This window comes from Rattus norvegicus, chromosome 5 (assembly GCF_036323735.1).
Source record: "Rattus norvegicus strain BN/NHsdMcwi chromosome 5, GRCr8, whole genome shotgun sequence".
NCBI lineage: Eukaryota > Metazoa > Chordata > Mammalia > Rodentia > Muridae > Rattus > Rattus norvegicus.
This window is the reverse complement of record NC_086023.1, coordinates 78,099,886-78,124,484: the sequence shown is the minus strand read 5'-3', so window position 1 is coordinate 78,124,484 and position 24,599 is coordinate 78,099,886. Positions and strand designations below refer to the sequence as shown.

Below are 24,599 nucleotides of genomic sequence, written 5' to 3'. Positions count from 1 at the left end.
CAAAGACGGTTTTTACTAGCCAGCCAGTGTCAGTTGAAACTGATATCCAAGACAGTTCACACTTCATACTTGGGATGGCACAACCAGAGTGGACACAGCCATCAGTGTGAGCAAACTGCGCCCCCAGAACTTGGAAAATGACTGGAATGACAGGAAAACCATTAGTAGTGAGTCTTTGGCACTGAGGGGAAGGTGCCTCGACCTCACTGGTAGATGATCTGCCAGGGAACCCTACTGACTTGCGTGTTAACAGAGAACATCTCCAGCCGTCCTTTGGTCTCTTGCCCTTTGAACTCACTGACTTTAATCATCCATGAGGCGTTTAGTATCTAGATGGATCCATTTATCAGATGATGGCGAAATATTCCTCATGAGTGCTTTTCTGTGACATAAATGGATTGCATGCTTAAAAACAGGACAAATATCCTAAATTAAACACTCAAGGGTTTAAACGAAAAGCTGTCTGTACCCATGTGTGTTTGGCCCCTATTCTCCACGTTAGTGTGTTTCTGCTTCATTTTCCTCCGGGAGTCAGGGATGCTGTGGCCTTACAATGTGCTTTGTTGACATTGAATATGCGATCCTGGTGAAGCTGATAAGGCAAGCTGACCTCATGACCTCGGAAACAATGGGAGTGAGGGCTCGATGGAGATATGGTGTGGTACTTGAGACCCTTGAGATTAGTCACGTGTGTGTCTTACTCCCGACCATGACAAAGTTTAACGAGGATAGGAGGGAAAGGAGGTGTGAGGGAGTGGAAGTGTAGATTTAAGCAGAGATGAACACTGAGAGTCCATCTCAGGGTCCAGCGCATCCATTAGAAAGGACCAAATGTTTGGCCTAACCTTCCAGGTAGCTGACACAGAGACAGGACAATTAGTATGATCCAGAAAGGACAGGAATGACCAAGGGCCGTGGCTCTTCATGGTTTGTGGAGGAGACAGGATATTCCTTGGGGTTTTTCAAATGGTAGACAGTTAAAAGGAGTGGGCAGTGTCTCTAAACACCACCACCACCACCACCACCATCATCATCATCACTATTTTTTTGGAGACAAGGCTTACACAATGATCCAAGAAGGCCTCTTACTGACAGCAATCCTCCTGTCTCAGCCTCCCATGGCTTTCGATTATAGCATGAACCACCATACCCGATTCAGGACACTATTGTGAGTCCAGCAGTAGAGTTTTGAAACAGCCACGGTGTTCAGTACAGTTCTATGGCGCGGGGCCAAAGCTTATCTTAGGAAAGCCACCGTGAGCCAAAGGGAGGCAGTTCAGACAAGTAGCTCTGCCCCCTTAGTCTGAGGGGGATGTTGCTGCATACTCCACATTCCTTGTGGAATGATGGGCTGGCAGCTTGCAGGACATTGCCTAGAAAAACTACTTTGTACAAAATCGTCTGTTTGATAGTTGCCCAATGTAAGCAAGTCCGAGCTTTCAGAATTTAGCGCTGCACCCTTTCCCTGTGGTCCAGTTCTGTGTGGGGCTGTGTGTTTCTGGCAGCAGCTCCACTTTGGACAGTGTCAGCCTATGACCACGGCCGGACATGCTGAAGACTCAGAGGCAGGAGGATCACATTCTATAAGGCTCTCCTGGCCGATGATAACCAATTATCGATTACTTTATAAATTGCAAGGTGGCAGGCTTTTGCAACATAGCAGGTATGATGGGATCCCCATGTCAGCTCATTTGACAGCCCGGAGGCCGAGGCAGCCCCTGGGATTCTGTGTGCCCGAGAACGAGAGGGTGAGTGTGGTACACCCGAGACGGGAGAGGAAGGAGATTTAGAAGAACATCGCAAATCATTCGTGTGGTGCTTGGCAGCAGGGAGGCGGGGAGCTTTGTGGATAACTTCCCTGCCTTCGCCATGGTGGACCCACAGACTGGGGTTTTTCTTGGAGGGAGGAAGCACTGTGATGGAGTGGAGAGAGCCAACCGAGGGAAATGACAGCTTTAGGGCTCAGCTGGGATTAGATTCCATTGATTCATGGTGACAGGCTTATCTTGTCTCTGTTTTTTATTTTCCTTCCCACGGGGTCTCTTGTGGTTATGAATGAGAGCAGAGCGACAGTGTAGATTTTAATCGAGATTGTAGTGTCAAAGGGCAGACTAGCAGAAAGGACTGTGGGAGGTAGCAGGCTGGCGGACGGGAGCTCAAGGAATGAGCGTGCGTCGAGGCTGGGCATCAGGAGATGTGATGTTGGACAAAGGTGAGCGGCGTAGAGCATCAGAAAGCTGGGTAATTTGATGTCAAGGGCAGAGACAATGCAAGTGCCAGCAGCAGTGTGGCTGTTCAGCTTGGTTTGAATAGGAGATTTTGAGGTGTCACAACATTCCGGGTGACAAGGTGAATAGTCAGTCAAGGAAATACCAAGAAGGAACGTTATTAGCTTTGTTGAGATTGCTCTTGACAGAGGCATGCCTGATGACTGACATATCTGGAGAAGAAAAGGTCGTTTATTAGACAACCTTGAACGTCCCCTCCACTCTTAGAATTTTTAACAAAATTTTATTGGGGGGGGGCACTGCTTTCCTTCCTTTCCATACATTTATTTATTTATTTGTTTATTTGTTTGATTGTTTGTTTATTTAGTTATTAAATCAAAAAACCAGAGAGAAACTGGAAAGGAACTATTCAGCAATCCTATTTTTATTGATCCCCCATAACTGTAAATGTTTGACAGATTATAGTCTCCGTGAAGGCCTTAGGAGTCCATTAATGTGTTTCATTGGGTTCATTCAGGGTCAAGGAGTACAATGATCAGAAAGTGTTTACTTTTTTTTTTTCTGTTTCCTGCCACATGGCTGGCTTCTGAAGTGCCATGGTGGGCAATTAGGGCCAAAAAGAGAAGAGTTGCTTCGGTCATTTTTAAGGTAGCATTAACAGGACTCATCTTTTACCACATGGTCAGGGTCATGGTTATTACATTTGCAGTTTTGAGGTTTGGCGTTTCACTTCTTGCTTGTGGAGTGGTTGGTTCTGGGCTTTTTCAGAATGAGTTCTGTGGTTGGATGTTTTGTCTGAACTTTGTATCTGTATTTGGAACTCAAGTATTGAGTTCAGGTTTGAAAACGAGGACTCCAGAGAAGGAAAGGATTATATGAGAACATTTTGAATTTGATATTTGAATACCATCTTGATATGGGAAGAAGGGAATCCAGTCTTCATCTTGTAACATAGAAAAATGACCCTTTATGAGCTATTATTCTTATTGTTATTATCATTGTTGTCATTATTGTTATAGTTGCTATTTTTATTATAGTTGCTATTGTTATTATCGTTAGTGTTATTGCTGATATTGTTATCATTGTTATTGTTATCATTGTTATAGTAATTATTGATTTTGTTATCATCGTTATAGTTGTTATTGTTGTTGATGTTGCAGCCATCAGCTGCTTTTAGCTTGAGCTTGCTTGTCTGGGGAGATGGCTATATTAGATATACGAAGCTGACACAAGAAACATTTGAATGTTGAACTTGAAAGGATGACATTTTAGACTTCATACAGGCTGTAGGCCAAACCTATGGGCCTTCCGATGTAGTAGAGGAATTCTTTGTTCTGTGGGAGTTTCCTTCCTTCTTTTGCCCTCCCTCTCTTCTCTCTCTCTCTCTCTCTCTCTCTCTCTCTCTCTCTCTCTCTCTCTCTCTCTCTCCTTCTTTCTTGGATGATTCCTCTAGACTTGTAATTTTAGTCACAAAGTGAAGTGATCCCAGTGAGAGAACGGTCACGAAGGGTGCTTTTATTTCTAGCAGTTCATGCCCCATCCAGTTCGCTGCCTCGCTCTTGTCCTTCCACATCTGAGACACCACACCTTCTTACCCAGCTTCTCACACAGTGGATCATGACCCTTCATGGGATCAAATAACTGAATGCATCCCAAACGACGCTCTATGAGTATACAATTCGCATCACACAGGCTGCTATGCTTCATAAGGACAACAGAGCTGCCACAAACATCCCAGCTCAGATTTGAGATTATGTTATAGATGTCAGTAGTAGTTCCCCACCCCCTTTCTTTTTCTGTACTTTTCAAATTCTCTTATGGAATTGTAGTGGCTTCATCATCAGTAACAAACTCATAGTGTTTTCCCATGAGCTACTCAGTGTGGGTTCTGTTGTTTCAGAGTCTTGGGTTTTTAACCTTCATGTTTGAGCTGCTAACCTCAGTTTCTTCCAAAATGATCTAGTGGAATTTGGCTCGAGATTAAGGCAGACTCTCCTGTGCTTTCTGAAGTGTCCCTAAACACATGCCTGTATTTTGTACTATGTATCTTGTTAAGAAGGCATTCTCAGTATTGACAAGCATATTGTTTATAATTTGTGATCCATATATAGCTAAATTCTTATACCTACTTTGTACACCCATGTACCATGAGTGGGGTCATGAGTGAAGGGCTTAGAAGCCTGTTCTAGATGACAGCTTTGGACTGGAGACAAGATTCACCAGGGCTCAACTCTGCCTTCAGCTACCTCATCAGCTTACAAGCACAAGGCACTCCTAGTCACTTTGTGTCTGCTTTTGTGGGCTCAAAAGAGGCTGTGTGTTTGAGTACACACGTATACATACTCTTGGGAAGAAATTGTATTGTTCTGTGAGAGAAGAAAGGAGTTGGAAACATTTGTGAAGCAGAAGTAGGGATGGGAGAAAGAGGAGAGAAAGGAACCTTCAAGGTCATCTTTGAGTTCATCACCTGATAACCTGGAGGCTTTGGTCGATCCAGTTTGGATCCAGGAGAGCTGCTAGCTGCATTCATTTAATCATTTAATTCATTCATTCATTTAATTCATTCATTTAATTAATTAATTAATAGTATTGGGGATTGAACCCAGGCCCGTGCACATCACAGGCAAGTACCATGCCACTTAACTGTACTATAATCTCCTCCCATCTTGGTGGGCTTTTTAGGTACCATGGTTTGAACTTTTCTTAAAGAATTTGTCCTATGTGACCTCCCCAAGGAATTCACTACTGTTAGGATTAAAACCCTGGATAAGAGGAGGAACAAGGTAACCCTAGAAGTTTCTTTCCAATAGTGAGAGATGTTGTATTAAATTTTATAATCAACGTCCATTTGCATAAACTATGCTGAGAAGACTCAGCAGGAAACTAATGCTGGGTTAAGACTAGTAAAACTGCAGTCAATTGATCATTAAAACCAAACGTAGACACATCCATCACCCATGTATGCACACATGAGGAATTCCAGGACAGTTCTCACTGCCTTTGAAGTTTACTTATTTGCAGGTTGTAACGTTTCTAGGAGCGAAGTGCTTTCCATCTGTCTTTGATGGCCTGATCTTTCCCTGTTGTGTCCTCTGTGAATTTGCACAGAACCCCAAAGTCACTCCTTTTAAAGACCAGGCAAAGGCTGGATAGAAAACATTTAAGCTTTCTTCTGAATCCTGGTGCTCTTGCTCTTTGCCTGGGGAACAGCCCTCAGAAGTCTGCTTCTGGAAGAAGAGGGGAAGTCATGATATTTCGTGTGAGCTCAAGTAGGCAGAGAAGTCTTCCTATCATTAGATAATAATATGTATTCAAGGTCACATGAAAGTTCTCGCTCTGCCTGTGGTCTGAGTTTTACTACTGGCGATTATAATTTGTGGCTTCCAGAAAGTTCAGGGATATCTTACCAAAAAGTTTTTATATCTGATGCAGTTTTGATGTCATTAAAAAGAGAACCAGCAGGCAAACATTTTCAGTTCTGTCTCTTTTCTTGGTGATATTTGTTCCTCTGCCCTGTCTTCAAAGGCCTTAGAAAATGTTGACTTTGCCCCTGTGATGGCTGGGGATTGTAAATTTTTATGTGCTTTAAGACAGGTGGTCTCAGCTCCTACCTTGTTTTCCGGTCTTTTTGCTTCCACTGCTTGGGTTCTTGAGAGTCAAAATTGATGCCAGATGCGTGTCAACATCAAGAATCCCTGACTGGCTTTCTTGTTCTCCCAATCCCCTCCCCACTCCCTAGATACCAGTGCAAGAAGGAAATGCAGACACCAGAGACAGACATGTTTGCACTATCAGCAGGCTGGTTTGTGAGATCTGCAGGCATGTTGTTCTGGGCTTGAGAATGCTCAAGCTCACAGATGCGCATATCGAATGTATGCTGTTAATCAGTGGTCTACAAAACTAGGTTTTGTTTCTGCTTTGTTTTTAATGTTTCTATTTTCTGGTTCTGAGGACTCATGTGTTCTTCCAGTTATGAGTTTTTTTTTTTTTTTTTTTTTTTTTTTTTTTTTTTTTTTTTGAGACGCATCTCATTCTGCATCTCCGGGTAGGCTTGAAGTCTGTGTATCCCAGACTGGCCTCAAACTCATGGAAATCTTTCTTCTTCAGCCTCCCAAGTGCTGGGATGACAGGCCTGAGCTGCCATGCATGTAATCTGGGAAGTTTTGGTGTTGGTCTTCCTTTACCCTTGTTACGTCTGTGGGTTGGTCTTCTCAGTTGTTTCTGAGGCTGCAAGGCTTCCTGCACCTGAACTTTACTTTCAGATTCTTTTCACCCCTCCATGTCGTCTCTTCTCAGTAAAAAGCTACTGTATCAATTCTCTCTTCAGCCGTTCTCTGTGGTGTGCATTGTTTTCTTTTGAGTTTTCGTTTCTGGAAACTTTGAATCATTTCAAATTTTTAACATTTGTTTACGAATTTCTGTTTGTGTGGAGGGGGTGGGAGGGGGTGGGGTGGGGTTCGAGGGTGTCCAGGAGCAATGCGTGCTTTTGGGGGTCTGAAGATAACCTGCTGGGGTTCTTTCTCTCCTTCCATGCCTCCGGGGATCAAGCGCAGGTTATCGGGCCTGGCCAGCACCTTTACGCTTTTGAGTCATCTCAACAATCCTGTTTTCAAATGGAATAATTTTAAATTTACCATCCTTTCAAAAACCAACCAGAGCTCCCAGGGACTAAACCACTACCCAGAGACTATACACGGACTGACCTATGGCTCCAGCTGCATATGTAGCAGAGGAAAGACTTGTTAGGCACCAATGGAAGGAGAAGCCCTTGGTCCTGCCAAGGTTGGACCCCAAGTGTAAGGGAATGTCCGGGTTGGGTGGGAGTGGGGGGTGGATGGGGAGAGGAAGACCCTTATAGAAGAAGGTGAGGGGAATGGGATAGGGGACTTATGTCTGGGAAACCAGGAAAGGGAATAGCATTTGAAATGTAAATTAAAAAAAATCCAGTAAAAAAAAAAAAAGAAGAAGAAGAAAAAGAAGAAGAAGAAGAAGAAGAAGAAGAAGAAGAAGAAGAAGAAGAAGAAGAAGAAGAAGAAGAAGAAAAAAAAATCTGGAGTGTAAAATCAAATAAATAAATTTAAAAATAGCTTTTTTTTTTCTTTTTCAAAATCTAGCACTTTGTGAAATAAGCTGTGCATCTAACGTGAGCAAAACACTTCAGTCCTCAAAACCACCCCCTAAAACAAATGAAGCCCAGGGGACCTACCGACACAGAATGTGAATACAATTAATTTCCAATTAGAAAGTTAAGTTAGACCAAGATAAAATACTCTCTGTGTCAGTATAGGAGAAGCGCACTATATGCATGCTATCTACTCTTGAAAGTTAAATACTCAACCAATAAAATTAGTATGCTTTTATTTATTTAAAAAAATGTCATCCTCGTATTAAAAGATTATAAGCCGCTCTGACAACTCCAGCATGTGTACACTCGCATTTGTTGGTTTTGGTGACTTCAGTGTGCTCTGGCCGGTTTCCAGGCGTTTTGTTTTCCTCCAGCCCCCAGCCCTTCCTCCTGACTCGGACCCCCCCGCCTGGATAAATTTGTGTGTTTCTTTCCCTCTGGGCATTGAGAACTTAAGTTAAAAACACTTTGGAAAGAATCTGCCTTTGCTTCTGTTTTAACCCATGGGCACTACAGTTTCAATTTTCCCTTTGAGTTTTTCCGCTGGCCAAGATGAATAGGATGAGTTTCAGTCTCTGATTAACTAATGGCAGATGTCTGTCTATAGGTTCTCAGGCACGAGTCTTTGCAACTTTCATCCAAGTCCAGAGGCAGTCACACTTCTGTGCCTGCTTCCTTGAGATTCGAGTCTGTGTTCACGTCTGGTTCACCTGCTGACGTCGGCTTGCTGCAGGGATCTTTGATCTGATTCTACTGTCCTTCTGAGCTCTGCCTGTGAACACCAGAGCTAACAGTTAACGGGGTTTGGGATCTTAAAATGGGCCGCATTCAGCCTTCTTTTACCTCAGCTGATTTGCTGACATACTTTGCTTCCTTGGAGTCTCGCTACTTTTGCCAACTTGGTTGAAGACTGAGCAGGTTGCTGCCTGTGGGTTTTCATATTACACGCATGTATTATACTCAACAAGTTCAGAGGCTTTAACTTTGGAAGGATTTCCAGGGTATTTAATATTCCTGGGTTATTTAATATTCTTTAATATTTTTGTTTATCTTTAATGTTCTTTAATATTCCTGGAAAGAAGTCTACAGTATGACACATTTCATCCCCTGAAGGCATTTTTCAAAGAAAGATCTGTTTATTTTTATGTATCTCTGTGTGTGGCTGCATGTGTTATACACACCATGTGCAGTGCCCATGCAAGTCAGAGGAGGGTATCCTATACCTTAGGACTGGGAGTTACAGCTTTGAATCTCCATGTGGGTTCTGGGAATGGAATCTAGGTCCTCTAGGAGCAATGGATTCTTGTAACCCCTGATCTATCTCTCTAGCACGTGGAATATATTTTTATTTACCAAACCATCCTATTCCTCAGTCTGTCCCATTGCTTTTGGTCCCACAGTTGGTTCTGTAATGATGTCCTCAGAAAGATAAGCCTGGGTAGATGGCCACAGTAAATATCTTGAAGCGGAATTGGTAGGTCAAAGAGCGTATGAGTCTGATTCTTTATAGACGGTGCCAGGAGAGCCAAGGGGAGGGAAGGAACCCTGTCTCACCCAACGTCCGAACGTTATTGGATAAACTGATAAAAATCTTCAGTGGGCTGGGAGAAATCACTCTGTAGATTTAAATTTAGATTTAGGTTTAAATTTATATTCTGTTCATCAATCAAAAAGCACTTTTTTTTCTGGCTTTATTGACCATTTTTTTTTAATTTCACATATTTATTTCTTGTTTGTGTTTATCAAATTTTCTATTGGGGTTATCATCTAACAGTTTATTTTTGCTTAGCCCATAATATTTAATAATATAGCTTTTGTTTTCACAACTTTCAAGAGATTAGTAATTTGTCTAAGATACAAAAAGTGTTTCCAGTTGTGCGTTCTCTCCCACCCCCTTCCTTTTAAATATAAAGTAGCTTTAGGCATTTGTTTGGTTTCCTTCATTAACCTTTGTTTTTTAAGGTTTTGCATTATGGTAATATATACTTCTCCCATTCTAAGATGCCATTAACATTTAATTTTTATTTAGATCATTTAAGACTTTATTTATCATATCTAGTTCTAATGCAATGAATATTTGTTTATGTGATATGAAAGCTTTACCTGACACTGCAGGTTTTAAGTTATTTGCCTAGGTATCAGTTGGTGGTATAATTTGTACAGAGCCAGATTATTTGTGTGTGTGTGTGTGTGTGTGTGTGTGTGTGTGTGTCTGGTGTGTGTGTGTGTGTGTGTGTGGTGTGTGTGTGTCTGGTGTGTGTGTGTGTCTGGTGTGTCTGGTGTGTCTGGTGTGTGTGTGTATGTGTCTGGTGTGTGTGTGTCTGGTGTGTGTGTGTGTCTGGTGTGTGTGTGTGTGTGTGTGTCTGGTGTGTGTGTGTCTGGTGTGTGTGTGTCTGGTGTGTGTGTGTGTGTTTCTGGTGTGTGGGGTGTGTGTGTGTGTCTGGTGTGTGTCTGGTGTGTCTGGTGTGTGGTGTGTGTGTGTGTGTGTGTGTGTGTGTGTGTGTGTGTGTTGAGGTAGCTTTTGAGTATGGAGCTGCAATGGCACGGAGTGGGTACTATGGATGTGTGCACAGGCAAGGATACCTGTATGATGAGAAAGGTAGTTTGCCACAAAAGAACAGCTGGATTAAGGGATGTGCTGAAGAAGAAGGTTTATACAGAGCCCAGCCATTTTTAGAGTCATCTTCCCCCTGGTTTGTATATTCCCCTTTCTCCCTTCTGACTGTCAGAAACGGAATGTAGAGGATTGACTAGGAGGCTCTTGTGTTGGCAGTGACGGTGGAAACCTGAGAGACTATATTGCCAACACTTTGCTTCTTGTGTGATATGATACGTTGCATGCATGAACTCCGGTCATGAATTCATTGGTCAGGAAATAGGAGTGGGTCATTTTGTTTATTTCTAAATTTTGAGACAGAATCTTACTATGTTGCTCACACTGAACTGGTATTGGTGATGTGTAGCCCAGGCTGGCCTCAAACTCGTGTCTTCCTGTCTTAGCCCCCTAAGTGCCAAGATTGGAGGGACATGGCATTATTGTGGGTAAACGGTTATGTTTAAATACTTGTGTTTGTGGCTAAGTCGATTGTTTAGTTCACTTTTTTACTCCCGGTGGTCAAACGTCTTCACTCCTCTCTTAGTTAGCAATCTTGCGAGAGCACTGTTAGTAAGCTGGCCTGATTGAACATCTGAATGGAAAGTCTAGGTATGGTGCTCTCCATCTGAAGATGTTCAAGGTCCAAGTGTGGATGCCTGGATGATAAAGGTTAGTATGGTTAATGCTGTTGTGCAAGGTGCAGAGGTGACAGCATATGGGAAGGAACGGTCAACTCCCTGCCGAGGGCACTGGGTGTGTGTGTGGGAGAATGAGGCCTCGGCCAGCACTGGAAGACTGAAAGATACGGAGTTCACTTTGTGGATAGGGAATGAAAGGACCTTTCCAATCATGGAAAACAGGACACAGAGCACAGAGGACATGAACTAGCCTGGTGTTTTTTATTTTTAGCAGCTCTCAGTAGTATTGTTGGTCAACCATGGAAGACCGGCTGATAGATAAGGCAGAGTCCAAATCAGGGAGCATCATGATGTTAGCCTCCTCCCTTCAGATCCTTGACAAGAGAGAAGATTTCCATGCTTTTAGGGCAGATCACCCTGGGAGGTTAAAATACAGAGGGCCAGAGAAGCAAAAGAAGAGATAAGATTAAATATCCTTGCAGTGGTCCAGGGGAGGTGTGTTGTTGTAAAAATATAAAAAATAAAAATGCTGTCTTTTATCCCCACTACGTCTGGCACTGTGGTGCCCCAAGATATCTCCTGGATACCTTAATTCTCAGTCAGCAAAGCCTCTCACCCGCTTTGCTCCATCTAATATTACACTATTGAAGGCCTCTCTCTGAGCCATCAGCCATCTCTCTACCAATCCAGTTCCCAAGGCAGGTTTCCATGCCAGAAACACACATCCCAACTCCGAGGTGGCCCAGACCAGCCGCCCCCCACTCCATTTTTATATTTGAAACCCTTAAGTGATAGACAGGTCAGTTTTAATACTAGAGAATGTCATGAATATTTACGAGTTGTTGTCCTAAAAAATGTGTAAAAGTGGAATTCATTGGTGCATTAAAGACTGTAGAGAAAATGGATAGATGTGGACTGGGAAAAGGTAAATAAAGACTGGGGGTGGACCAGCTTTCCCTGACCCTTGCAAAGATGCCCGAGAAACTGTCTGAGAGTTGGATAAATATCAAAGGAACATGGTGTCACCAGTGGGGCAAGTTTGAAAGCAGAGGGATTAACTGTGTACAGTGCCACTGGGGATAAGCAAGAGAAGGGCAGAGTGTCCTTATTTAAAGGCAAGTGGTCTCAAAGGTTTGTGGTGAGGGTAGGGACATTCACCAAGTGCATATGTGGGGACACAAGCAACAAGCCCAGTTTCTTTAGTATTTCTGTCTTTGAAGCAGAGGACTGAGGAAGGGAAGGAGGAAGAGAGGGAAGAGAAAGAGAAAGTTGAACATTTTTCTTTTCTTGTTTCTTAACAGAAATTAGCCTGTGTTCTGGGGCTGGGGAGGGAAACAAGGCCAAAGTCACAAAAGAGAATGGAATATATATATATATATATATATATATATATATATATATATATATATATATATATATATTAGAGAGAGAGAGACAGGGGGCGTTGGAACTAGGATGGGTGAGAGAAATGTCCTGTGATATCAATGTTGGCCAAAAGAGTGACTTTGACTACAATGGGAAGGTCCAGGTTTGTGAGGCGAACATCTAACACATGTTTATGGCATAGAAAGATGTGGCTGCTCCCTGCCTGATGGATGCTAGAGCCTTGACTTCATCTTTAGGCAACAATTTATTGGGTGTTTTCTCCCAAGTCTGAATTGATCGAATTATTAAAATAATTAATTCAACTTCCAGTGCTAACATTTTGAGAATTACACGTCACTTGGAACCAAATTTTGGGGCCAAAACTAATGTAAATAAGGTGTTACTGTTGCAGTATTGCATCTAAACCTATTCCATGTCTATGAGCCAGGCGAGAGACACTCCTGACTGCGCCACACTGCATCCAACCTTGTGTCACTCTGCCTATTCTATGGTCACCACTATTTTCAGGCTCTGAATCCTCAAGGAATTGTACACCTCACTTGTATCCTGTATTGGTTCCTTTTCTGTTGCTGTGATAAAACACCAGGAGCGAAACCAACGTGGGTTTCTCACATCCAGCATCACTTATTTTCCAAAGAAGTCCTAGAGATGGTGCCTGAGGTTTCAGACCTCTTTCAGGAGATGGGCTTTATAGACGGTTTATACTTTGTTCTATTAGCCTCAGCAGGAAAAGTCCCATATCTATTCATGATATTAGGTCCCTGGTTTATCCTAACTTCAGTCAAGACTTAAGCCTTCCACCTGTTCTCAGTGGAGCACACTGTCCCACACTCATCCTCCCTGGTCCCCCATTGCCCTGTAGAGAAGTTTCCCCACATTTTAAAAGTTCTTTCCTAAGTCTTTTCCTGTACCAGGTCATACTGCTGGGTTTGTGTAATTAAAATCTGCAGGCTAGAAGCGCCCACATGGAAATTCATGTAAAGGACACCACCAGTGGTGGAATAAGATTTAATCTTCAACGTATGTCCATCTTGTCTCAGAATTAAATATCTTACATGGAAACAACAGTGTTTTTTTTTTTTTTAATTTGTGTCTTAGAACTTCCTGTCTTCTACATTAACAGCTTGCTTTGCTTGATATAATATTGTTATTGCAGCTGATTAAAAGCCAGTAACAAATCACTGTAATGACTTCAGGCCCATTTTAGCGAGGTTGCTGGCAGCTATTCTAATACAGCTTTTTGCCTTCCCATTTTAAGAGGAAAGGGATTCTAGTGATGTGCTCAGCTCCCTGCTTGCAAAACCGTCACCTATGAAAACCCGATTCAATAGGCATCTTAGTCTGTCTAATTGTATCACAGCAACACAGCTGTGCCTTCCAGCTATGGGGGCGGGGGTGGGGCAAGTACTCATTTTTTTTTTTTTTACCAAACAATACCCAATACGACATCGGTGTCACACAAACCCATTACTTTGGGGGTCGCAGCTTGAGATCACAGTACATCACGCAGGCAGAAGCTGCTTACATCATAGCTATGACGAGGAAAAAGAGAGTTGGATGAGTGCTCATTCCCCCTCATTACCCAGGCTCGGACCTAGGCCCCTGGGATGCTACCACTTCCATTCGGGATGAATCTTCTCCTTCCATTACAATCTCGAAGCCCCCTCTGGAAATGCCGGAGGTTTGTCTCCTGGAGATTCTAGATCCAGCGATGTTGACAACCCTTATCAGATCCCATAGATGGTTTGGTTCTGAGAATTACCCCTGGGAGTCAGATTGGATTTGCGTAGACTCCTAGATTTTGAATATAAATGATCGTTTTGAGTGCAAAGAAAGGTGGTTTGACTGTGCTACTCCCTGTACGCCACTTGTAGTCTTGAACGAACCAGCTATGCTCTCAAGAGCTATGTTGAATTGTAAGTACAATAGGATTCCTGTCTTGTTTTCCTTTTGTCATTAACGACACATCTTCTGTCGGCAAATCTATTCATATTTAAGGGGGATTATTCAGAATAGTCCAGCATGGCCACGTGTTGGTTTTAACTGTAGAAAAATAGCAAACACACTCGGAGGAGTTAATTGTGGGCCTACTAAAGGAAACTGCTCTGATGATTACCTCATCCTTCGGTATATTTCAACTAGAGTTAAGTTTGATTCCTAGGTGATGCCATTCTAGAGGCAGCTTTTCTCAGGGGAGACAGGCATGCTTTCTACTCTGTCACCATTTTTTGTGGGTGACTTTCCAAGGTTTCTTCTGCACTCTTCTGAGGTGAGTGGCCATCACAGTAGACACTGCCATTTCAGACTTTGAGTTAAAACTATGTTCCGTTGTTGGCAGTCCTAGCCTGTGGGAGTGACATAGGTCTTTTGGATAGACCTGCCTCTCACACTTAGACTGGTGATTCTGTACAGTAAAGACCTTGCACTGCTGGCAAAGAGGACGTCTTGCAGGCCCTGTAACCTGACCTCTAACCCAGGAGAGACCCCCGACTCTGTTTTCCTAACGAGGCCTCTTAGTTATAAGTCGTCTTCCTGTACACAGCCCACCATGTTCCAATGGATTATTTGTTGTGCTTACTGACTTATGGGAGAATGTCTGATACTGGTCAGAGAAGGGGGATGGGGGATAGGCTAATGTTTGCGTCCTCCGCATCTCCTGGATTCATATGTTGAACTCTTAATCCCCAGGGTAATAACATTGGGAGATGGTGATTAGGTCAGGAGAGTAGACATTCATCAGTGGCGATGACTTTACAAAAGTGGGTGCTGAGTGTCCCCTTTGTTTTCTGTTAATTGTGAGAATTCAGTGGTTAGACGTTTAGTCTAACCAAGGTCCCGCACCAGTACCCCAACTCTCCTGTTAGCGTCAATGGACCATAGACTTCTGATCTTCAGAAGAGTGAGAAATGTGGTGTGGAGGCCACTCAGGCAATGGTGGTGGCCAGGCCAGTGAAAACACACTAACAAGAGAAGCTAGCTGTCAGTGCCTACAGGAAGCAAAGCAGCACATGGGTGCTCCTCGTGGCTTTCTCTGGGAGGGACTCATTCTGGCAAGTGAGGTGGAGCTGACCTTTCTGATCCAGCCGTCCTTCCTTCTCAGCATCCATACCTCCCATCGAACACCAACTCTTGTCAACTCAGCTCCTTCTGCACTGTAGTCCCAGCCCTCCCAGGTTCCTCAGAGCCACTGTTCTCGGCTTTGGACTGTTAGGAGGTTTTTGTCTTTTCTGTTTTTGCTTATCTGTATTTTCACTGGAAATTGGGTGTGCTCTGTGGCACATTGGGGATGATGTCATCTTTACTCAGAAGTTACCTTCTGATCATTTGCAGGCCTTATTGATTAACTACAGCTGTTGATGCTAGTGAACCGTCTCCGTGTTGAGCTGGTGTGGAAGATGTTAGACTTGACCGCTTCTTAAGGACCAATGCAGCCGATCTGGGAGGAGTGCGGTGTACAGGAACTATCTTTCCACAAATCACATGACGTCTGCAAAGGACAAAAGAGCTGCCCATGTCCAGTTTTCTGTCATCTTTTAAAATCACAACCCAATAACTTTAAAAAAAAAAGGCTTTGTGTAAATTAGAATTGCCTTTCCCAGTCGAGCTGTGATATGATCTGCGGCTCGTGAACAGGATATGAATTTAGGAGACCTCAGACCTTTTGGCCAGCTTATTCAGCAGAGGAGAACTTGCTGACGACTTCGTCTGAAGTTGCTGGTTCAGCCTCTCCCAGTAAGATGCTCGGTACCCAGCCCCTTCATCCCATGGGCCAGCCCTGTGAGATGCAGGGAGATGCTCTTCTGGTTAAGCGCTATAAAGCCATGTGTTCTTGGCTGAGTGTTTTTGCATTCAAGACTCATAAATGGCAACACCTACTCTCAGAGTGGTGTCTTTAGAATTTCAGCTAAAGTCTTTACTGCGTGAGTCAGAAATTTTCTCCTCTCAGTTCTCTCTCTACCGGTCTTTAGAATTGAACATGTGAAATGGCCCTCAGTTTGGATTAAAAACTTTGCTTCAGTTTTTAAGGGGGAAATACCCATTTTGTCTCTTAGACTGGATATTAAAAAAAAACCCATAGGATTGTTTTTTCCCCCGCCCTCAGTCTTGAGCTGTCTACTCTCAGTTTTGTACAAGGCCTTTTGGAGGCCTTGACCTATGAAATGGACAGTGTAGTGAGTAGGTCCTTGGGTGAACTCAGGACCACCAGCACCAGTATGGCCAGGGAACTCTGGGTAAATTCATGTTCACAGGCCCAGCCCATCCTACTGAGTCAGAAGCTCAGTGGCTTAAGGCCACCACCTGCTTCTGAAGGGTCTTCCAGGAGACACTGGAAGACTACATGTTGTAGTCCAAGAACTGGCTGAATGCACATCTCACTGTGAGAGCTTGTGGAAATATGGGTTCTTGGTCCCACCTACAGAACAGGAGTCAGGAGGTCTTGGCAGGGTCCAGGAATCAGTACTTTATTTTCTCAGGGAAAGCATACTCCATTTCCCGCTTTGTCCTACTGGATCACTCAGGAGCTATTATGTAGGTCATAACAACTTGTTCTTTAAAGAATTCATGTTGCAAATTATGGCATGTAATCTAAGGCTTGCTTCTGAAATTACTTAAGGAGACTTCAGAAATACAGATGCCTAAAAGAATGTGGATTATCCAGGTCCTACCAGATTAAACCCTCAGTTAAGTTTGGTTAAATCTCTATTGTTTGGTGTTTGTTTTGTGTGTATATTATAGCAACTGAGAATGATGTTTTTTGGGTTTTTTATTTTATTTTATTTTTTAGTATTTGACAGTTGCTATAAGATATTGCCATATTAATATCTTTATGTATTTTGTATTATACATAGGGTGACTCTTACCAAGATTTAGCAGATATCTCAGTATCTTTCCCCCTTTTCAATAATATGCAACTTGTTTCTTCTTTTGAATTAGTCTCCAGAGATCTCACAGTAAAAACCTTACTTTATTTAATTTATGTGTGTATATGTAGGCCTGTGTGGTGGGTGTACATATACCACATGCATAAAGGCGCCCTTGGAAGCCAGAAGCGGCCCTTGGCTGGCCTAGAACTGGAGTTACAGATGTTTGCAAGCTGCCTGATATGGGGTTCTAGGAAATAAATCCTAGCCGTCTACTACTCTCCAGCCCCTAATTTGTGACTTAAAAATGAAAATCTATATCACCTTCTGTATCCTGGCAGGAAATAAACTAGGCGACCCGTGGAAGGTCTGTTCTTTTCTTGGAAATAAGTTTCCTATTTGTTGAGCTCTGTGCTGGTGTCTTCCCTTGTCTCCTTCCATCTGATTGGCTGGTGTCTTCCCTTGTCTCCTTCCATCTGATTGGCTGGTGTCTTTCCTTGTCTCCTTCCATCTGATTGGCTGCACTGTGATCACCGGTGGTGGCCTGACTGTGAAAGAGTTAAAAGTTTTCCAGTACCGAGCAGAGACTTAGGCAGTGGGGGAAAATCTGGTTCATTTTGTTTCAAAATAAACCATACCTCACATAAGTACAAACAGCTGCAGTGCAGGCTCGGGGCCAAAAGAAACCAGTGTGGTGCTACGAACTCCAGCGGAGAGGAGTTCATGTATCATGGATTTGAGGGCAGGCTCCATCGTGAAATCATTAGGCCCCAGCAGGAGCACAGTCTTTGCTTGTCATGCGGGTCACCTCCCTAGACACCGACACCAACCCAAAGAGTGGCTTTTTGAAGAGCTGGCCTTTTTTTTTTTTTGAAGTCCCCATCCCCAGAAGACTGAATACACTACACCCGTACCTACGGAACAGACAAACTGGACTACAAGGCTTTTAGAGCTTCCTGGCGGCTTGGGCTTTTTTTTTTTTTTTTTTTTTTTTTTTTTTTTTTTTTTTTTTTTTTATCTCTTATCACTGGGTTCAAGCAGCAGGCACACTCGCTCACCCTGGTCCCGTGACACACTGCTTCCTTTCCAGCCTCAGGAAAGTATTGGTCAGGGAGAAAGGGCCTTCGGGTTGTTTCTCCTCCGCGTTTTATCTCAGACGATTGCTTATCAGCTCAGGAACACCCTTTACCCCACACAACTAGGGATTGAGCCCAGGGCCTTGCACTGTCGGGCTAGTACTGTCACTCATGGTCACCCACTGATCTGTAATGCCAGCTAGCAACCCCTCCACTGTTCCTGCCCCTTAGCACCCATCTCCACCACCTAGAGCAGACTGCTTTCTACCAACACAGTACAGTAGCTCTTCTTTGAGGTGGCCACCAGCTCCCTCTGCATGCCAGTTAGTAGGGTCAGTGTCACATTTACAGTGTGTTTGCCGTGGCTTTCTGGAGCTTCTGGCCATGTAGGATGGTTTCTTTCTGGATAATGATGAGACAGTTTAAAGCCTTTCAGATTTTAGGTCTCCATTTGGTTTGTAGATGGTGCCATGAGTGGAGGCTTGCTGGGTGACACTTGGGGTTTTACTAATCTCTTCCCAGTCTATTTAGATAAAAAAGGGGAGGCACTTCTCCCTCCGCATTCTCTGAGGCTTTCTTGATAAATAGCTCTAATAGTTATCTTCAAAGGTATCACTGCTAGATGCGACTGGACTATGGCTGATAGGGTAGTAGGAACTAGGATGCTCTCCTTACGACTCGATTAGGCCCCACTTTCTGCATTTGTTCTCTTAGTTACTAAAACCACTGCGAAAAGGTCAGAGACACTCAATGTTCTTTGTATTCATTCCCTTGTTTCTTCAGCGGAGCGGCCATGTTGGAATTGCTCTATGAATAACTGATATCAGAGGGAAAAGATAGCTGAGCTGTGAAACACTTGTCTAGCAAGAATAGGGACTTGAGTTTGAGACACAGCACACGGGAGGAAGCCAGGCGTGGTGGCAAGCGCTTGTGGAAGTGGAGACAGTAGGTTCCTGAGGTTTACTGGCCAGCCAGCTTAGTGTGGTTGGCATATCCAAGTCAAGGAGAGACACCGTCTCAACAAACCAATGGCCATTGTCTGGGAAACAATGGCTGATGTGGTCACCACCCACCACCCCACCCCCCCACCCCCCACCCCACCTTCACACACACTTTTTTTTTTTTTTTTTTTGGTTCTTTTTTTCGGAGCTGGGGACCAAACCCAGGGCCTTGCGCTTCCTAGGCAAGCGCTCTACCACTGAGCTAAATCCCCAGCCCCCCCACACACATTTGCTCACATGTGAACTCATACATGTACAGCCTGACTGTCCTTACTGATCCTTCAAGTTGGTAAAATCATGGGTGTGAAATCTTCAGGAAATGGGCATATATACGTTATGCTCAGCCAGGACTCATCGGCGCTCCAGTACAATGCTCCATTTTATTAGTTTCTCCTCTGTACTTATAAAGGGAGTTCGCTGAGGTGGAGTGGTGCATCCTGGGAACAGGGAAGGAAATGAAGTCCCTCATCATTTTCCAATGTTGAAGTAGATACTAGGTTTGTATTCTTTTCTTTTTTCTTTTTTTTTTTCCACTATTAAACTTTTGGCATGATGTGTGCGTGAGCTTTGGGTTGCTTACTGATTTTCTTTAGAGCTAGCTTTCCTCCCCATTTTGTTAAGAGGTTATCCTGGGAAGCGAGGCTTCTCGTTTGGCTCTAGAACTTTGAAAATAAACAGAGCTTTTGTGTTTTCGAATAGCACATTGTGGGCTGAGCAGCATCTGGAAGAGATTACTCCTCTGGTAGGCAGAAGAAATATCATGATCTGCTGTCTTCAAAGAACGCGGCACCTTCCCATAGTTCTTCTAGATCCTGGAAACGGAAGTTGCTGGGTGATCTCCTTGCTGTTGTGTATCAGACATAAATGTATATAACACTAAATATTTCTGCGGCTTCTAAAAGCAGAGCCAAGGGTGGTGGTCTGGGGCTGCCTGTACTTTCCTCCGAGTCTGGACTTCTCTTTTTCCAGGCGTCGTACTCGAGTTTTAGCAACATGCTCTTAAGCCTTGCAATTTGTCTCTTCTTGTCTTCTCTAAGACCAGGCCCACGTGTGTCTGGCACGGTAATGTATATTTTAACAGGAACTCCTGCCCGGTTTGAAAATTGTAAAATTAAGTTTATTCTTTGGCTTTGTCTGTTCTTATGGTTGATATGGCCAAATATGAATACTTGCATTTACAAACATTTTTATCACAGATGTTTCTGTAATAAAGAACTCTCCATGGTCTTTTTTCTCTACTTCTGATTTTTTTTTTCTTTTCTCTCAAGCCCGTAGGAAACTTGCAAGTATAACACAGAGTATGAAGAACCTCTTATTTTAGCAGTGTATTAAGAGTAAATTGGTTACATTTATTCAAGATTGTGCCAGAAATACTTTAGAATGTATTTCTCATAAATGAGGACACCTTTTCATAGAGTCAGGAAACAACTAATCAAATCAGTCAGTTGGCATTGTATTGCCTTCTATTTTTCACATCCCATTCATGTTGTCTCAGATCACCATGGCTACATCCTGGCAGTTAAGTGTTCAGTTCATAACCTTGTGCTGTATACCTGCCCTAGCTGTACTTATTTCTTTTATATGAAGTACTTGGGCATGGCACATGGTAACTCCAACTTCGTTATACATTCCTTGCCTGAAGAAGTTAGGCCTCCCAGCCCCATGCTCCCAGAAATAAGATTCAGACTTAAAATATATTTACAAATACCTTGGCCATATAGCTAATTTCTACTCTGACTAGATCATAACTAAAGATAACCCATTAGTTTTAACCTACATTCTACCACCTGGCTGCTTACCTGTACTCAGGTACTATGCATCCATCTCTTCACGTCTTCCTGCGCTGATCTCCCACCTGTCTCTATCCCAGAATTCTCTCTCCTCCCAGAGTCCCTCCTTCAGTTTCCTGCCCAATCAATAGGCCACGGGCTTTTTAATTGGCAGGTGATGCATCCATACAACACACAAGATATTCTCTCTACATCTGCCCTCCCAGGCCTTCCTCTGAAGTCTTGGTGGAAGCCTCCATGACTCCAAACTCTTACATTCTACTTGACTGCAAACCCAGGACCACCTGGATGATGCCAAAATCTTCTGTCTGTATAAGCAATGGTCAGATTCATTGGACCAGAGATGTGTGGCTTCTTTGATGGTCAATCCATGGACATCGTGTACTTATTTCCTTAGAACCAGACAATTCTTCTTTCAATAGAGGAGAATAGTATTCCAAGATCCACATGCTGATTGTGCTTGCTTTTGTTGACATTTGACTTCTCCTAGCATTCTCATTATGAGGACACATTAGTACTCACTCTTGGGCTGTGGACATAGCTCAGTGGCAGTGTATTTGCCTATTACATATGACTATGGTTTTTTTTTTTTTTTTTATCCCCAGCACTCCTATCTCCCCTAATATACCTATCCTTGGTTCCACTGATAGTGGAAAGTCAGAGTCTAGATTTCTTGCTCCTTCTCTCTTGGTTGTACCCTTGCCTTTCAGGCTCAGGCATGTGCTCATGGCTGCCTTTTCAGAGAGCTGTCCTTGTTACCCATTTCTGACACCCTGCATTTGGCTTCCCTTGCTTTCAAATAAATGATTTTAAATTACTTGTGTTATTTTCTCCAGGCAGGGATTCCCACTTTAGGTAAAATGTTTCAATATTTTTTTCTCTTAAAAAATCCATGAAATATCATTAAAATGTTAAGAAAGATCTTTTCTTTTTGGTATAATTAAGGATGTATCTCGACATAAAGTATAGAATTTGCTTTGTCTTATACTGTTGAAGCCATCGCTGCAATCCATTACAGGTTGGGTTTTATCCTATCTTTTTGAAATGCTTCCCCATGTTAGCTGCCCTTATATTCTCTGGCAGCCACTTACAATCCTTAATTGGTTTTCATTTGTATACATTTATAGAAATATATACAGTGTGCGCTGTTTCATCTGGAGTCTTTTGTTTGGCTTAACTATTGTGAGAATGATAGATGTTGTTGTGCATATCAGCAGCTCATTTGGTTTTACTCACAAGTACTGTGTCATTGGATTGCCATACAACAATTTATCAATTCATGTGTGAATTGACATCCGAGCTCTTTCTGGGGTTTGGATATCACAGATAGTGCCACCACCTGCATGTGCATTCGGGTCTCTTGTATAAACACACTTTCTTTTTCTTCAAGTAGGTAACTAGGGGTGAGGTGACTGGGTTGAATAGTCAGAGTATGTTTAACTTAAAAAGAAATGGTCCCGTTGTTTCATTGTAGCACTGGGAGCTCCAGGATTTCATATCCTTGCCCATACCTACTATGGCAAGTAAATTTTATCCATCTTAGTAAATACTTAGTAGTAGTTTGTTGTGGTTTTAAATTGAATATTCTTAATTTGACCTTCTTGTTTCTTGTCTGTATAGTACCATAGGTGACGGGCCCAGATTCTTAAAGACAGGTTTGTTCCTTACTGAATTTTGAGATTTCTTATATATGTTGTCTATACATGTGTGTACATTTTAGTTTTTATTGTTCCATTTTTATCTCTCTTCCTTATTAGCAAAGTAATCTGGGATATTTACATACCATCTTTGTATCCAGTTGAAACTGGCTTGCAGTTCATTAATGTTCCTAAAATATTTTTCTCTCAGTGTTTTAGGTTGTTTTCTTGTTTTATGGTGTCATTAGTTATTTTTCCTTCAATGTCAAGTTTTCTGCTAGTACCATTCAATGATATATGAGTATATTTATAGATATGTTTATATGTGTGTGTTATATACATATACATACACATGTTTCCTGTGTCTTGTTAGCTTTTTGAATATGTGGACCTTGGCTGTAATAACTGAGTATGTTCAGCAGTTCTAATGTTCATGTGCCAGTTGGGTTCTTGTTTAATTAAGTGATTTTTTCCATCATCTTGGTCATATTTTTACCTCTTTTTTTGTGGCTGGTAAATATTGATTAGACACCAGATTATGTATTCTCCCTTGTTGGATACTGATATTTTGGTGCCTCTGTGTATTATAACCAGTGGTTACATGGCTTTCCAGCTTTACTGATGGAGGAGAGACTGGGTGAGCACTGTTTCCTTCCCTCTATTCAAGTGGTCTCTCTCTCTCTCTCTCTCTCTTTCTCTCTCTCTCCCTCTCAATCTCTTCCTCTCCCTGCCTCTCACACCTTTCTTGAATGCATCCTATGATCAGTTTTGTTTATATCCAAAGAAAAGGCCTTTGGATCTCTCAGGCTGTTTTTTTTCTGTTTTCTCTTTTCTCATAGTCAGTTCTTTGAACCATAGTTTTTTAGAGTTCCTTGAAGTGTCACATCTATCTTCTCAACTTAGTAAGTTCCCTGTGTTTCACATTGACTTTTCTTTGTACTGTAACTTGGACTCTTTTAAAGAGAGTTCTTGTAAAGGTGTAGATATTGAACCTAGGGCCTAGGGTGTAGATATAGAACCAGGTGCATGCTACACCTGAGCCACACTCTTGGCTCACCTGAAATCTTGAGTCAGGATGGAGTTGCAACCATTGTACAGGCCACTGTCATTCTTCTACTTCTTTGGGATGCCTTTGTGTCTCGTGTCCAGTCCTTGTATAGCTTAATCACCTCCTCCTCCTCCTCCTTCTCCTCCTCCTCCTCCTCCTCCTCCTTCTCCTCCTCCTCCTCCTTCTCCTCCTCCTCCTCTTCCTCCTCCTCCTTCTCCTCCTCTTTCTCCTCATCATAATTTTTCTTCCTCCTCCTCTTCCTCCTCTTCCTTCTCCTCCTCCTTTTCCTTCTCACCATAATTCTTCTTCCTTCTCTTCCTCTTCCTCCCCCTCTTCCTCCTCCTCTTCTTCCTCTTCCTCCTCCTTGTTTTATCTGGCCCACGCTAGTTCGCTTGAATACATTATTTTTAGCAGAAAATTTAAATACTCATGCCTCCTCAGAAAACAAAACCTATATAAGTATTATATATTTCTCTGTGTGTTTTCCCACGTTGGAGAGATATTTAAACACAGTCTAATTTCATTTATTAGATATAACTGGATAGTATGTAAACACATTTTGTGATAATGTATGCAGTTGATAATACTATATTATTGAATGTTCTAATCATTTCTATTTTTTTGTCATATGGCTTTGCGTTAAACATTCTTGGCGCTACATGTTTGCATGTAATAATATTCCCCCCACAGGATACTGTAGAATCACATAGCTTCAGATTCTGTGTAGTGTTTAAGATCCTGATATCTATCTTATATGCACCTGCCTATCCATAATGGATTCAAGAAGGGGCAATAACAGTTTCATCCATGTTAGGTATATTTTTAAGTGGCTGTTCCACACTGTCCACAAACCCATCAGACAAGTAATCTTTTAAACATAACTTTCTTATGTTGAGGTATACTTGTTTAAAAATACGTTTGTGTGTGGTTATTGTTCTAACACTCATAATTGATGTTGATATATTCTCCCAAAGATGAATGAAGTCAGCTCCTTTGAATCTTCAGTGATGGGTGGTGCCTCTGTCAACAGAACCCCCACCATTGAGAAACTTTGGTGGGGCTGAGTCACTCTTCCTGACACAACCACAGACTTGTCCCCTCCCTCAATCGTTCTTTCTTCCTCTTGGCCCCTCCCTCCACCTCCTCCGGTTTGTTTATGATACCCATATTCCTCAATTTAGACCATTAAGAACATTAGACCATAACAACTAG

General features: G+C 42.6%; 1 protein-coding gene across 11 annotated transcripts in view; it reads left to right on the top strand.

Annotated features, from left to right (window-relative positions):
* The window catches only part of Lpar1 (lysophosphatidic acid receptor 1), a 122,933-nt gene that overhangs the window by 22,587 nt on the left and 75,747 nt on the right, over positions 1–24,599 (top strand). Inside the window, exon 2 of one of the 11 annotated variants that reach the window (XM_006238197.5) lies at positions 15,304–15,705. The exons of 9 other annotated variants lie outside the window; for them this stretch is intronic. The gene's annotated coding sequence lies outside the window, so the exon portion shown is untranslated. Of the gene's footprint in view, positions 1–1,417; positions 1,664–15,303; positions 15,706–24,599 lie in introns of those variants that run through there. One more of the 11 variants, XM_006238200.5, reaches the window with a different exon arrangement.